The 16741-nt window shown below is 45.9% G+C and overlaps 1 protein-coding gene across 7 annotated transcripts in view; it reads right to left on the bottom strand.

The window, feature by feature from the left end:
• cntn1b (contactin 1b) overlaps positions 1–16741 on the bottom strand; it is a 721932-nt gene that overhangs the window by 618382 nt on the left and 86809 nt on the right. For all 7 annotated transcript variants that reach the window (XM_059652304.1, XM_059652313.1, XM_059652305.1 and 4 more), the window contains one exon: positions 10798–10861. The gene's annotated coding sequence lies outside the window, so the exon portion shown is untranslated. The remainder of the gene's footprint in view (positions 1–10797; positions 10862–16741) is intronic.

Here is a 16741-nt window from a genome sequence, read left to right as displayed (position 1 = left end):
CTGGATTCCACGTGATCTAACTTTGCTAACCAGCCTACCACGTGGAACCTTGTCAAGTGCATGGCAGAAGTCCACACAGACAATGTCCACTGCTTTGCGTTCATCACTATTCTTTGTTGCTCCTTCAAAAATCTCAATCAAGTTAGTGAGACGCGATTTCAATGTACAAAGCCACGGTGACCATCTCTAATTCATCATTTCCTTTCCAAACGCATGTAAATCTTGTGCTCCAGAATCCCTTCCAACAATTTAACAATCACTGATGTAAGGCTCTACTAAGATGCACCTTCTCTTGTCTCGTATGGACACTTCTCAAGATAGTTTTGAAACTCATGGAGTAGTGCTATTAGTTGTCTGAATGATCAATGGGACATTTTTCAATAAATTTGCATAAATGTCAAGCTTTCAAGCCAAACATGTGAACATCACTAATGATGCGTTCCAATCACAAAAGATGAACAGGAAAATAAATTTGTACCACAGTGATCAGATTAAAACCCAGATTGGCTGGTTCAAGATCCCCTTCGCCTGATCTTGATCAGGTTGCAACAGCCGAGATAAAGCCACGCAGATTGAAAAAAAAAGTTGAGGTCAGATTGAGCAGAAAATCCACTGGTTTTGCTCATCTCCTTGTCTGTGCGAGCTAGCCCACGTGACAAATGGAGTTCACAGATTTTGAAGTACTCTTCCCAAGAGCGATCACAGGAAGGCACCACCATTGGGTGAGCTCGCTCCAACCTGCAGCGGTGTGTTGGTATCTTGCAATACCTAGCTGCCGCCACATGAGGGTGCAGCTGCGCCACTGGAAATTTCCCTTCTCCTGCCACCAAGTGGTTGAATTGAGGCACAATGTGACGGTGGCTCTGAATCCAGTGCCATCCAATAGCAGAAATAAGTTTTTGCCCGTCAGATTTAAGGATTGGAAAATAACACACGTGCCAAAAACTCAGCAGTTCTGGGAGCAACTCTGGAATGAGAAACAGAGTTAACCTTTCAAGTTCAGTAGGACACTTCTTTCAAGTTCTGCAGACAGTCACACTGGACTCAAAATGGTAACTCTACTTCTCCACAATTTCTGAAGAGCAGGCAGACCAGACTCGAAACGTTCACTGTTTTCCCTCCACACAGGCTGCAAGACAGACTGAGTTTCTCCAGCACTTCCCGTTTTCATTTCAGAGCTCCAGCATCTGTCATATTTTAAAGGTCAAATGTTCGTTCCTTTGAAGAGGTAAGAAAATGAAACAGTTTTTCCGAGAAAAGTAATGCGATCTTGCTTTCTCCCACATCTACTAGGCTCGAATAACCCTCACAAACAAATTGACTTTTGCAGAGAAATGGAAGTGCTGCAAAAACAAACAAAGAGGAGCCAAAAAACAGTTGCTGGAAAAGCTCAGCAGGTCTGGCAGCATCTGTGGAGGAAGAAAAAGAGTTAGCATTTTGGGTCTGGGGGCCCTTCCTCAGAACTGACGGTGGCTGGGAAAATGTCAGTTTATTTGCAGAAAACAGGGAGGTGGGTGGGGTAGGGAGTAAACTATAGGAGAGAGCCGAAAGAGAGAGAAAGCCAGGTGAACAGAGGAGTTGCTTACCATCAGGCTGGGAGGGTGAAATAGAGAAATAAATAACGGCTTCCACTTTTATATTTCTTTTCTTAACTACCCTTCAGCTCACAGCACTTCTCAGTAAGTCAATGAAGCTCTGAGGATAAAAGAACTGGTTTAAAGTGTATATAAAACTGTTATATAAAACTAAATAGTTGCTTTCACACAAAAACAAACCACAAACATTAACGTCATTGGTTTACTTGATGATGATGGAGAGTGAAATACCAGCAGGGCGTCAGGATAAATTGACTTTCTCTGCTTTTGTTCCAACAGTGACATAGGATCGTTTGCTTCCATCTGAGGAAGCAGGCAGGACTTCAGTCACACATCTCATCCAAAAGACATCCTCTGGCGTTACAGCGCTCCCACGGTACGGCAGACTGTCCCCCCGGCACTGCAGCCCTCCCTCGGTACTGCAGACTGCACCCCCCCCCCCCCCCGCCCCCGGCACTGCAGTGCTCCCTCGGCACCGCAGACTGCCCCCCCCCCCGGCATTGCAGCACTCCCTCGGCACCACAGACTGCACCCCCCACCCCCGGCACTGCAGCGCTCCCTCGACACTGCAGACTGTCCCTCCAGCACTCCCTCGGTACTGCAGACTACACTTCCGGCATTATAGCGCTCCCTTGGTACTGCAGACTGCACCGACTGCATTACAGCTGGCTCTCCTCATAATGCATTGACGGCATGCCCAATATCATAGCTTCTGACGTCAGTGCCAGCCCAGTTGCCACATTTTGCCAGGTGACTTTATTATCAGGGGAAAGTAGTGGGCAGGAGAAGTTGTCCACCGTGTCAGGTCCCACAGGACACTATGTGATGACACTGGGCTCAAAGCCAGGAAAACCGGAGCTTGTGCTTGGGCGGGGGGGGGGGGGGGGGGGGGGGGGAGGAATTGTAGGGGGTGTTGGGTAGAGGGGGTTTGTGCAGGCAGAGTCTACCTTGTTAGCCAAGAGCACGTGGAGAGCCCTCTGACATTTCCAAAGGCAGCTGGTGATCTGGGAAGGCAAACCGGTGCAATGACATTGGTGTTAAAGACCCAGGGGCATCGCCTGAACTGCAGCTCTGAGACCGAACATGGCTCACACAGTCAAGGGGCATCAGGAATAGGACTACCACACCCCGAACTCTGCTACCCAGCGAACTAGAGGTCAGCAGCAAGTCTCACAACAATTGCCCGATAGATCAGAAACCAGGCCCATGAATGTCACCTCTAATTGGTATGTTTCTCCACAGTAAAGTTTCCCCTTAAGCTGTATAAATGACCGATGTTAATAGAACTAACTCCCATCTTTTAAAACATCCTAGCAGTCTCTATGCTTGAATCACAAGTAACATGATCACGGAAAATGGCCTACGAAGGGGTCTAACCAAAGTAAAAGCTCTCCACTAAATCCTTAAGCTGGAAACAAAATCTCTACATCACAAGGAGCAAAGCAAGGGAACATAGGTTTGACTGAGAGAGAAGCAAGTTTATATCATCAGGAAATCTTCCTTACAAAGAGATCACTACATGACAAGGGCTTGCAGATAGGACAGAGAGACGTGACTCTTTCCAAAGCAGCTGCAGGCCATAATCTGAGTCAGGGTGAGGTGGGGCTGCCTGGGATATGCATGTTCTTACTGTTACAGACAAGCGCTGATAAACCAAATCGACTCCCTCATCCTGATCCAAATTGCAACTAAGGCTCAAAGAAGAAGAAGCCTGTGGGCTCCTCTTTACAGTGACAGGTAGGAAGAATGGCAGAGGTAGGGAAGGGAGAAATGAGGCTGCTATGAACCAAGCCCATGAGATTTCACCACGTACACTTACATTACAGGATTCCACACAACAGGACGGCGTTCAACAGGTCTCAGGCTGGGAGAGGAATGAAGCACTGAAAGCTTCTTCACTGATGTTCATGTCGTTGACACACACTGACCAGGTCAGCATTTACTGTGCCTGAGAAGGTTATGCCAAACAACATTCTTAGCCACAGATGTCCTTGTGGGTTAGGATGTTGACCCAGTGACAGTGAAGGAATGGCAACATTGTTCCAGGTCATGACTGTGTCCATCTTGGAGGGAGAGTCAGTGCGCAGGTACCTTTATCCATGTAGGCAGTAGAGGTTGTGGGTTTAGAACAGACTGTTCAAGGAGTCTTGGTGAGCTGCTGTAGAGCTTATAAATGGTATACACCACTGCCACTGGTCGTGAATAGTGTGAAAGTCGATGGTAACGGTTGGGTGACAATTAAGAGGCTGCTTCGACCTACGATGGTGTCGTGCTCCTCGAGTGCTGTCGGAGCTGCACCCATCCGGGGAAGTGGGGAATATTCCATCATTCCCCTCACTTGTGCCTGGATGACGGCAAACAGGCTTTGGGGATTCAAGCAGCAAGTCATTCACTGCAGGATTCCCAACCTGTGGCCTGCTCTTGTTGTGCACTATTTATAGGACAGGTCCTGCTTAGCTTCTGGTCAATGGTTCATGTTGGTAGTGGAACAATTCAATGGCAGTGAAGTTGCTGAGTTTTACAGATGCACTTGAGGGAAGTCAGATACACACGAGGTAGAGAGAACAATGGAGATAATGGAGATAATGGAGAACAAGAAAATGACGTAAAGTGTAAGGTTATTCATGTTCAGCATAAACAGGAATGCAGAGCACTTGGGCCAGATAGTCCATTTCCAGGCTATAAATTTGTGTGGCAGTTCTAAGCTGTCATTACTGTGTCCAGGCCTATCAGTTTCTCGGTGGGGAATGGTGTTGTGAGTGCCGCGTCATCCTTCATATTTTCATATAAAGGTCGGGGGGGTGCAGGGAAGGAATGGGGAATTGGAGCGATAAAACAGCTTCTCAATGTTAAAATACCCACAAACTAATCCATTTACAGCGCAACATTTCTCTTCAACAGCGGCCGGTAATGAAAAGGAAAGCATCTGGTTTCGTCATCTTTGAGCGGGAGATGGTCTTCAAACCAAATTAACTCTTTATAAAAGGGGAGACAGGGGAAAGAAAAATTGACTCAATGTACTGACACATTACATTACCAGCTGCAGCTCCTCCCAATACACTTGATCAGATTCTGAAAGTTTTTACTGCGACAAACCCGATACGAGTAAAGATGTTAGATAGAATCGTGACCTGCTGCATAGCAGCAATGAGAGCTCTTATTAAGGCACTTGGTGAGTGACCACACCCCAGTACTCAGGGGTGATGAAGGGAACGGTTTGGCTCTGACCTCAGCAGGTTCGCTGGAGACTGGAGTCTTCAGCTCATTCACACTGTGCCTCAAGTTGTCATCCAGGGGGCCAGTCAATCAGGCAAGTTGTAACAGCACAGCATCTCGACGTCTTACAGAAAAATAGCTGCAGAAGTACAGAATATTTTTGAACAATCCTTAACCCGTTTGATAGCGGATTCAAGAATGCCACAGCAAGTAATAAATCCGACAATTATTTACATTTAGAAGCACTGTAAGGCATTCATCTGCATATACACTGCGAAGAGACGACACAGTCAGTTTAGACAACTCATGTGAGCAGGACTTTTAAAAGTATCTTGCTGTACAGGTTATGTGTGCTAAAATCCCTCTGAGTTTCACCTGGACTGATTTAGCAGAACAGACATCTTGGATGTGAGTTTGCTCACTGAGCTGGAAGGTTAGTTTTCAGACGTTTCGTCACCATTCTAGGTAACATCATCAGTGAGCCTCCGGTGAAGTGGTGTAATGTCCCGCTTTCTATATATCTGTTTAGGATTCCTTGGGCTGGTGATGTCATTTCCTGCATTGGTGATGTCATTTCCTGTTCTTTTTCTCAGAGGATGGTAGATGGGCTCCAAATCAGTGTGTTTGTTGATGGAGTTCCGGTTGGAATGCCATGCTTCTAGGAATTCTCGTGCGTGTCTCTGTTTGGCTTGTCCTAGGATGGATGTGTTGTCCCAATCAAAGTGGCATCCTTCCTCATCCGTAAGGATTCTAGTGATAGTGGGTCATGTCTTTTTGTGGATAGTTGATGTGGCTAACTTCATCGATGGCTCACTGATGATGTTACCTAGAATGGTGACGAAACATCTGAAAACTAACCTTCCAGCTCAGCGAGCAAACTCACATCCAAAAACTCAACCTGAGCTACAAATCTTCTTAAAACTCGCTAGAACAGACATCGTCATTTACTGCTCTAATTCAACATCATAATCATTAAGATTATCAAATTATCACTGATTCTAAATGTTATCTCCCCTGGCTGTGCCAATGTAATCTCACTGACATTCAATTCCAACCTTTCCAAACTACAATTTTACTCAAGGGTACCACTGTAATAAAAGATGGAATCTGCATGACTCCTGTTAAACAGACTGGTGTTATTTTACCCTAACTCCAAATGCTCGCATTTGTACAGCACCCTGAACTTTATAAAATGTCTCATGACGATTCACAACAGCACTGTCAGAAAGAATCTGAGCCTAAACCAGAGTTACAGGAACAGACAAGCAAAATCTTTGTCAAGAAGGTGGGCTGCAGGGAGGACAGAGAGTGGAAGTGAGGGCAATTTCCAGAGTTTGTGGTCAGGCCAATTGAAGTCAGAGTGCTGCTCTTCAGCAGGTGAAGACAAAGATGCACGGATGTGTGCTCGGGAACGCTACTCAAGCAGGCTCGATCGGCCCGAGAGAGCATCCAGGAAGAGAGACAAAGCCAATGCTTGGAGAGTAATACTAAAGAAAAACCGAAAAAAAACCCTGCAGATTCTGTGAATCAGAAACAAAAGCAAAGTTGCTGGAAAAGCTTGGCAGGTCTGGCAGCATCTGTGAAGGAAACAACAGAGTTAATGCTTCGGGTCAGAAACGAGGAAGGGTCACCGGACCTGAAACGTTAACTCTGACTTTTTCCTTCACAGATGCTGCCAGACCTGCCGAGCTTTTCCAGCAACTTGTGTATGTGCCTGAAGAGTCCAGTTTGCACTTCATTTGGAAGACGATGGCTTCTGTCATCTCAGCACTAATTGGAAGAGATTTCTGCTCATTCAGTCTGAGATAAACAGACAATGGAGAAGCTGAAGAAGTCGTCGAACTAGGTACCATCAATATACACAAAAGATCTTGGATAACATTGTGAGGGCCTGCATGTAGGCCAGGATAGACATAGACCTTGTGGGCGCAGGAAGAGAAGCTTTGGGCACTGCACGTTTGATTCAGTTCCTTTTTATTCATTCAGTGGATGTGGGAATCGCCAGCATTTCTTGCCCATCCCTCGTTGCCCTTGAGAAGGTGGTGGTGGGTTGCCTTCATGAACCGCTGCAGTCCACATGTTATCAGTAGACCCCCCAAAGGCACTCAGAGGGAATTGCTGGGCGTGACCCAGTGACACCGAGGGAACAGCGATATATTTCCATGGTGATGTGGCTCGGAGGGGAACTTGCAGGTGGTGATGTTCCCATGTATCTGCTGCCCTCGTCCTTCGAGATAGGAGCGGTCATGGGTCTGGAAAGTGTTGTCTAAGAAGCCTTGGCAAACTTTGGCAGTGTTTCCGAAAAATTGTCTCCACTACGTTGAGTTTCTCGGTGTGGTATATAACCAATCGTCCTGGTCGATCTCAAGCTTTCAGTTGTTAATACAGGATCTGCACCCATCCTGGCAACACAGCCAAGCAACTGGAGTCCCTTTGAGCTGACCAAAAACAGGGAGACTTAGCAGTATTCCTACATCAGCTTCTGTAACAAAAGCAGCATATTCCTGCAAATAGACCACGTGCTGATCCAAGACGCTGAATGATCTCACATTCTGCCTCATGCACCAACCTTCAGGAATGGCCCACAGATGACTCTCTGCTTCCCACCCTTCCCAGTAACACAGCGAGGAGAACAGCAGGAGCAGCTCTCACACCACTGCTTGCTGGGAGAAGCCCAAACGGAAACGGGACCACTGCCCCTCAATCTTTCACGTCCTCAATGTTTCTTTAGTGCGTGAATACCAAAGAGAAGCTGTCCTTCTGGTGCAACAGCAGACAGGGATAGCAGGAACTATTGATGCCGGAGTCAGATTTGACGTGGTGTGCACACCGTGGAGGAACACAGCAGGCCAGGCAGCGTCAGAGGAGCGGGGAAGCTGACGTTTCAGGTTTACACCCTTCATCAGGACTCGGTGCCGATGCCAACTACATCACTTCCACTAACACTGCTGGCCACATCGCTCCTTCTGCTTCTGCCCACATGACCATCCCCAAACGCACACCCACTCCTGAGGCAGTCTCCACCCCCTATTCCCAGCTCCAGCTCTCCATCCAGCCCCAAGCCCTGTCGGGTATTCACCGTCCCCTCCAGACCACCCCCTCTCACTGAGGGCAAATGCTCAGTCTTTAGCAAGGGACTCGCCTTCATTTCCCCTGCTCCCACACATCAACAAATTCTGTACATGCCCAGATGTCAAACTCTTCTCCTGCTGCCTCCGTGCCTACTTCCTTACCCGGGAGTCTAACCCACCCTCTGCAGCCCTCTTCTCCCGCCTCCAACACACCCCCTCCTCCTGGGCACCACCCCACGGTCTCCTACCCACCTGCGACCTCTTCACTTCCAGCTGCCATTGCGACATCAATCACCTCAACACCTCCAGCCGTCTCACTCACTCCAACCTCTCCCCCACAGAATGTGCAGCTCTCCGCTCTAACCCCAGCCTCAACATCAAACTAGCTGATAAAGCAGGGGGTTGCAGTGGTGTCATGCTACGTTGCTGTAACTCTCCGCTCCGGGGGAAATAACATCAAAAGACAATTTGGAGAGACAGTGCAGCACCCAGGAGAGATACCCTGCCTGCTAACCCTGCACAGACCCCCAGCAACAACTGCTGAAAGCAAAAATTCAAAATTTCTGCTTCGGCATATGGGAATTTGACCCCACCCATTCAGGCTGCTTCTATTGTTCTAACTTTAGCAGAAAACACCCAAGGCTTCACAAGCTGTTACCTCTCATCAACTGCTTGGCACCTGTCTCCCAATCTTTATGTAATAAAAGGACAGAACACACCTCTGAGAGCTACAGCATCATCATAAGTATCAGATGTCCATGTTGGCAACACATACAAAGAAGAACACAAGATCTCCAGAGCTGTGCTTAGAGGACCAGGGCATGCATAGGCTACCAGAATGTGGAATTACATTGCAGAAAATAGTTGTTGAAGCAGACTCTGCAATTCCCGTCTGAAGGTAGCTGCTTACCTGCAAAGAAGGAATCTTCACTGATTGAGCGAGGCAACAGGATTGGAGAAAGGCATTCAGAGCGCTAGACAAACTGGTACAAATGTGTTGGGCCGAACAGTCACCTGCTCTGTGACGTTCTGCAGCTGATTCTGGATTCTCTTCAGGGACAGCTAACCCTGGGTCGTCAGCATGAAACTGAACTGCTCAGAGGCTATAAACAGGAATGCAGATCAAAGCCTGATAAACACTCTGTGCAGCACATTCCTCAAGGACTCAGACGCTCAACGCAATGTAGTCATTGGCGAAATCGCCAAATATGTCACATGCATTACCTCAAAGTATGCATCCCTCGCACATTCACATAAACGTGTCAGAAATAGGGCATCATAGAAATTTGGTCCATCAAGCTTATTTGCCCATCAAATTCAATCATTCGCCCCCCCACCCCCAACCTCAGTATCTGTTCCTATCTCACTGCTTCTGTGCTCTTCATCTCCTCACAGACCAATATTCTGTCCATGCCAATCTTAAATATATTCAATAAAGTGGCATTCACAACATTCCAAGGGAATATATTAAAAAGGTGCGCAACCCTTTGGCTGAAGGATTTTCTCCTCACCTCAGTCCTAAATAAATACCCTGCAACTGTGTTCCTATGTTCTAGATTCCCCTGGCTGGGGGAAACTACCTCAGAAACTACCTGCTGAGCTCCTTCTGAATCTTGTGTGTTTCAATGAGATCACTTGCCCTTCTTCTAAACTCCACTGTGTGTTGACCCAGTTTACTCAACCTTTTATGATAAGACAAGCCCCTCATTCTAGAGACCAATCTAGTGAGCCTTTGCCATCTGTCCTAAATGCATCCTTCCTTAAATACAAAAAACAAAACTGTACAAAGTATTCCATTCACCATCCCACCAAAGTCCTGTACAATTGCAGTCAGCATCCTTCACTCTGATAATCCAAATAAAGTTCAACATGTCTTTTACCAGGCTAATTACTTGCAGCATCTGCAAGCTAACTTTATGCATGCAGCCCCAAGTGTCTCCGAACATCCACATTTACCGGTCTCATATCTTTATAACAAGAACTTTTTTTCCCCAATTCTGACATCAGTGAATAACTTCACACTTCCCAACATGATAATGTGACTGGCTACCTTGTTGCTCACTCAAACTGCTTCAATCCTTTTGCATTTCGTTGTGTCCTGTTCCCAGCTTACATTCGCACCTTACCTTCAGCTTGGATTAAGAAAAGTTTTGCCAGCCCAAGTGAACATGGCCTGTATAATCCCTTACTAACAGGTACCACAAAGAGTACATCTCCATGGTGGCTCAGTGGTTAGCACTGTTGCCTCACACAGTGCCAGGGACCCGGGTTCGATTCCAGCCTCGGGCAACTGTCTGTGTGGAGTTTGCACGTTCTCCCCGTGTCTGCGTGGGTCTCCTCCAGGTGCCCCGGTTTCTTCCCACAGTCCAAAGGTGTGCAGGTTAGGTGGATTGGCCCGTAGTATTCAGAGATGTGTTGATGAGGTGGGAGATGGGCCCGGGTGGGACACTCTGAGGGTCTGTGTAAACTTGCTGAGCTAAAGGGTCGGTTTTCACATTGTAGGGATTCTAGGATTCTATAACCTTTTTACAACCCCCTACTGCCATCCCAAAGCTTCCACCACCAAACTAAATACTTCCTCTCGACTCCTATGTGCGCCAAGAACACCCAGAATGAACCAATCACGCTCATCCTAATGGTAATGGCCACACCCCTTGTCAAGTTGAATTCTGAATGGAACAGTTCTGTTTTGCAGAAACACAAGGGGAGACAGTGAACGTCATTGTTTTGTTTCAAATGCAGGGCTATATTCATGGTGATCAGACCTTTAGTTTGCGAACCTGACTCTGTTCATCCAGGTTCAGACTGGCCAATCGCCTTGACCAGAAGAGATCAGCTTCTGGCACAATTCACAAGAATTTTAATGAGCCAGCTCCTCCTCTGAATGTAAATCAAGCAATGAAAAATCAGCTGACCTGTAAAAGGTTGGAGAATGACGGTCAATAGATCTCTGCCATCTCAGTGCACCCTCCCAATACCCTGAAAAACAAAGAAAGAGACTTTTATTTAACATCACAAGGTCATGACAGGAGTGTATCAAAATTAAGCATTTCTGCAGTATATTCACTGCTGTGATGTTGATAATTCATCTGCTTATTTGCACACTGCAAAACCTGATGGATAACAGCAAGATAATAACCAAGGTTTTTAACTGTTTTATTGACATCAGTTCAGAGATAGATGACTGTTCTGGGGATCTTTTGTGTACAAACAGAGCACAGCTTTGATTTAGCATCTTCTCTTATTAACAGTGCCTCAGCCACTGCAGCACCCCCTGCACACTGCACTGCAGCGTCGGCCTAGCTTCTACGCTCCAGTCTGCAAAGTTGATCTCAAGTCAAGAAATGCCCTCACTCAGATGTCAGCTCTCACTGAGACATGGACGACATCTGAGACAGGTCTTCTGGCTGACGACGAACATTACTGGGTTGACAATCTGAGTGAAGGCACACATTTCACTAATTCCATTACAAATTAACATCAAATGAAAGCTTGTCAAGATGAGTGAATGCTAGTTATTGGACAGCATTGCACTCTTTGCTGTTGATGACAGTGCGGGATATTAAATTTAACTGGAGTCAAAAATTCACAGAAAAATTAAAACAATTATTGCAATCAAAAACCTTTGATGCACTTTCTGTCTGAAGTTTCATGACCGTCGTTTCTGCTCTAAATAATCAATGGAAAAGAAAACGTTTCTGTGTCTTTCTGGCTGACTTTTCGAAGCTTCGCGCATCCCTTGACAACAAAACAACTCTGGGCAGATCAGTATGGTTGTTCAGTGCCATCTTCAATATGTTATTAAACAGATCCCAAGTGTCAAGTCAGAACATTCAAAAGAAAACAAATGCTTTTCATATCATCAGATAGTGGGAGGAAAATGCAAGAGTATTTATAAACAGTAAGCCATTATAAATACTCTGTGGTTTCATTATTATTCTTTGCATTTTAAACCAACAGTGTGTTGGCACTACATTCACTCCCTCCATCAATGACGCTCAGTAACAGCACTGTGTACTATCTACAAGATGCACTGCAGAAATTCACCAAAGATCATCAGTCAGCACCTTCCAAGCCCACGACCGCTTCCATCTAGAAGGACAAGGGCAACAGATACAATGGAACACCATCACCTGCAAGTTCCCCACCAAGCCGCTCACCATCCAGGCTTAGAAATATATCACTGTTCCTTCCCTATCGCAGGGTCAAAAGCCGAGAATTCCCTCGCTCATGGCATTGTGGGTCAACCCACAGCATATGGACAACAACGGTTCAGGAGAGCAGCTCACCACCAACTTAAGAGCAGCTAGAGACAGATAATACATGCTGGCCAGTCAGCAAGTGACACCCACCTCCCACAAACCAAAAAAATAAAACAAATAGACCACGGTCGTATTGACCAGTTTGCCTGGTTGGAGGATGACATATTAAGGGTTGGTACAATAAACATTTCTGGGTAAACCACGCTACCATGGTTCACCGCAGTTTATCCAGTGTACAGTGACATAAGCCTCAATCTGTGCCAGCAATAAATGGCGATACAACTGGTATGAGTAGGTGAGCAAATTCGACCGGGGTCGCTGCATCAAATGGCTTTCCAGGGACTGCTGCTGGATATGTGCATGCAACATGGAATCAGGGTGGTATTGAACATGACCATAAAATCTTTCCATGTCAAACAGTCAGATCGCACTCTCTGTCTTGAGTCACGATGGAAAGGTGACCACTTAGGAAAGGGTAGCACTAACTTCAAGTGATACACTCTCTACTGCGCTACTTGGGAATCTTGGATTCTTGTTAAATTGCTTATAAATCTATGCCCATTATTTTATTCAATAATTAATACTCTGCCTCCATCATTTAAGTTTCCCTCAATCGATTCTCGAAAAGTCCAAATCCAGTGTGCTCCACCAACGCTTCCAGCCTCCTACAATCTCATCATGTCCAGCACTGACCAATTCTTCCCCAAAACACACTTTGGCCAAACTGAGGCTTCTTTCTTCACCTCACCTTCAAGGTCTTTTGAATGCCAACCTGGACGTTTCACCTAGGCTTCCCAAAAATCAAAAGTCACTCCCACACCCAGACACAAAATCCTCATGAAGCTTCAGACTGGCTCCGGCAGATTGTCAGCAAATGAAGAGTCACAGGGGAAGTGGGACTGAACGAGAGTTGGTTTGGCATCGAGTGCTAGAGCAACCGTACGAAACACTGTCTGGTCTCTTGCAACAAGGTCCGCCTCTTAGCGGTTATAAGCATTCACCCAAAATTCAGTGGTTCCACAGGGACATCTTGAATATTTTATTATTGCATCAGAGCGTCAAAAATTACCGCTACGAAATTTGGCCTAACCTTATAAGGTTACACTTTCATTGAAACTTTACAGTTGATGCTTAAGAGTATTCATCCAGAATTCGGAGCCCACCCTCATTTTTGACCTGAAAGAGAGTGAGATCCCTGTTCCAGTGAAGAGCACCCCACCTTGCTCTGAAAACCATTGAATCTTAACTCTACATTTGCCTAAATTAAGTCCTGTTGTGGGCGTGAATACCATCGTGCTGAGACAAACCTGGATGCGCTCTTAACAACGGTACCAAGATTGAAATTTTTTACTCTTTGTCAGATTTCAAATCAGTCCTGGGAGGAAGCATGGATGCAATGAGCTAAGGTGGGCCACTTACCTCTTAGAACATCCACAAACATCACCTGTGTGACATGACTAGGAAAAGGGATGAAGAGTTGGTATGTGACTATTTAGAGACACACAGGATAGAAGTATCATGCTTCAGAGAGAACTAAAGTGACGTTTGACCTGCGTGCTGAAAAGTTACATGGAAGTAGTGGCCCTGAGCACAGGCTAAAAATCGGTGGATGACTTTTAAACCAATTGGTCAGGTCCCAATCATTCTTTGCTGACCAGGAACAGTGGGGTCCCCAGTGAAGAAAATGGCATGGAATCGGATTTAGAGTTAACCCTAATCTTTTTGACCCCATTTGTCAGGCCCTGGTAAGGGGGCTCGGAGCTCAGAAGGGTAGGTGTGTGCAAACACAAGATGGGGGAGAGAACTTTCTGGCGGCTCCATTGGACACAGAGTGGCCGTCCAAGAGGCAACCAATCTTACCAGCTCCCAACTCACAACAACAAAGCCAGCACGCAGGCTAGGGGCAAGCGGCATTGTTCCCCCAACTCCCGTCCCACTCCTGGAAAAACAGTAGCGTTGGCAGGTTTAGCCCTGTTTGTGGTCAGCACTAGTGGGTCATCAGGCACTTTCCCCCTCAGGTGTCAAATACCAATGGCAGCAGGTAGCTAATGGAAATGGCACCAGCGTCATAGCACCTCCTGCCTGGTGCCCATTCCTGGGTTGGAGCATCATGGAATCATGACAATATGGAAGCTGGCCAAAGGGAGAGAAAGACAATTGGACAAAGGAGTTGCTAACATCGGTAACCCACCTCCCTATTTTCTGCATATAAACTGACTATTCTCCCAGCTGCCATCAGTTCTTAGGAAGGGTCACTGGACCCGAAACGTTGACTCTGCTGTTTCCTTCACGGGTGCTAAGCTTTTCTAGCAACTTTGTTTTTGTTTAAAATTCTGCTTATGGTACCAAATCATCTCTGCCACTGGGATCACATTTCACATCTCGGTCGGTTGTACGCTTACTGACAGAGATTGACTTTAACGATCAGTGAAGAACGGGATGAACGTTCCATTACTTAGTGAATTAATGAGAGGCGAGCTGAACCTGATGGATCTTTTGTTTTATTTCACTGGCTCTCTCTATACTCCTATCACACTGCATTGTCCACTCACAATACTACAGAAGACAGCACCAATTTCTAACCATTATCATGGGATATCTGCGGTATAGGATCGCTGCTTCAAAAGGTTAGGAAAACAAATAACAAGATAGAAAATGATAATAGTCTTGACTCAATTATTTACTTTCTCTCAAGTGCAAGGTGAACAACATCACGGTGATGGGAGGATGTTTGGTGCGCTGCTGAAACAGTCCCATGGAGTATGAGGCTAACACCTTAAATGTAAAGGTGGTTTCTTGTCAGTCTCATTCCTTTCCCAGCATGCATCTTACAATTAGCAGGAGCAGGGCATCTCCATGCCAACACGGTCAACGGGTGAGGTCCTCAAACAGGGTTTGAAGTGACATTCTAATTCCCTACATCTTCACACCAGCTTGGCAAAGTGCCTCCAGTTGAAGCTCACTGTCTTTAGTTTGAACTGGCAAAATCATCTCCAAATAAATGTGTACACTGAGCATTATTTAATGAAGGAACTGCAGGGCAATTGTGACTGACAAACAGGCTGCTTCAGTAAAACAAATCCGATAAGTTTACGTTACTCACGTATACTGTTGTGAAATCTCATTTGAAAATTCCCTGCGATGAATTTCAGACTGACTGAAACCCTGGATAACATCAGGACATTGTCAATGCTGGGACTGAAACGACATCCCAGTTGGCTTTTCATAACTAGCTGCCCAGAATTCTCCTCATTTCCCTTGCATTTCTTGAGTGACGACAGTGTGAGACAGAGCCAGTGTAATATGGGTCTGGGACCACATTTTGTGATATATGAGCATTGATCTACTGAGGTTAACAACATAGTGGCCATCTTAGTATGTTTGATCATTTTAATTCCTTTTCATCCTGGTTCGAGATTTTACTGAAGAACATCCATCGTCTCTTCAAAGTGAATTTTACAGTCATAGAATTAACTGATCAAATTATAGATACTTTATAAATGACCTTGTTCAAACATGATGATATAACACACCTCTGGAGGATATGGGACTTGAACCCAGGTCTTTTGGCCCAGAGGAAGGAACACAACTATTGCACCACAACAGCCCGACTCCTCAAACTACCGGCAGTTTTCTGTCTGAGATGGCAGCAGTCTTTGTCATTGCTCATGCTTGAGGTAGCAGGTGGTGAAGACGGATTTCTTGCATGTGGTTCTCCATAAACACAATTAAGTTTTAATCTGTGGTGCTAATTCCAACAATTAGTGTGGAAGCGTATGATCTATTGCACTAGATAAATAGAGTAAACAGTTTTATGTTCAAAAATTATGTCAGTCAATGCCAGATTAAGTGTCCAAGTTGTGATGACAGCTTGGATGATGTGTCATTTCTAAATACTGCAGTCACTGGTTCCCATTTTTATGCATGTTTGTGCTTGAGCACGTGCATATCTGTCTGACTGTGTATTTTTCACTCAATGTTGGGATTTGGGTATCCCCAAGCATTTGGTGTTGATCCATAACTGCCCCTGACAAGGTGGTGGTGAGCCATCTGTGGACCATGTGATTAAGGTGTCCCCAAAGCGTTGCTAAGCAGGGAGACTCTGTGACGGTGAAGAAATGGTGATATATTTCCGAATCAGAACGCTTCGTCAGGTCGATCAAAAGTTGGGGGGGATGGTCTTCTAAAGCAGCAGCTGCCCTTACATTTACAGGTGCTGGAGGCTATGGGTTACAATGCTACATTCAAGGAAATTGTGGTGAGTTGCAGTGTATCAAAGGTGGTGGAAGGAATGGAGATAAAGTGGGCTACGTTTTCTTGGATGGTTTGAGCAAATCCAGTGTGCTGCCCTCATCCAGGCAAGAGAGGAGTACTCCATGACACTCTTGCCATGTTCTTTGTAGATGGTGGACAGGAGTCAGGAGGTGAACTGTTCACTGCAGGATTCCTAGTCACTTACCTGCTCTTGCAGACGCATTATTTATATGGCAATTGTCTTGAGGCCTTGGTCAATTGTCACACCTGAGGTATTGAAGGTGGGTGTTTCTGTGATGATGATGCCAGTGAACGTCAAGGGAAGTGATAGGTACCTGTTAGT

The sequence above is a fragment of the Stegostoma tigrinum genome, chromosome 18, assembly GCF_030684315.1.
Source record: "Stegostoma tigrinum isolate sSteTig4 chromosome 18, sSteTig4.hap1, whole genome shotgun sequence".
Taxonomy (NCBI): Eukaryota; Metazoa; Chordata; class Chondrichthyes; order Orectolobiformes; family Stegostomatidae; genus Stegostoma; species Stegostoma tigrinum.
Note: the sequence above shows the minus strand (reverse complement) of the source record. Positions and strands in the feature narration are given on the sequence as shown.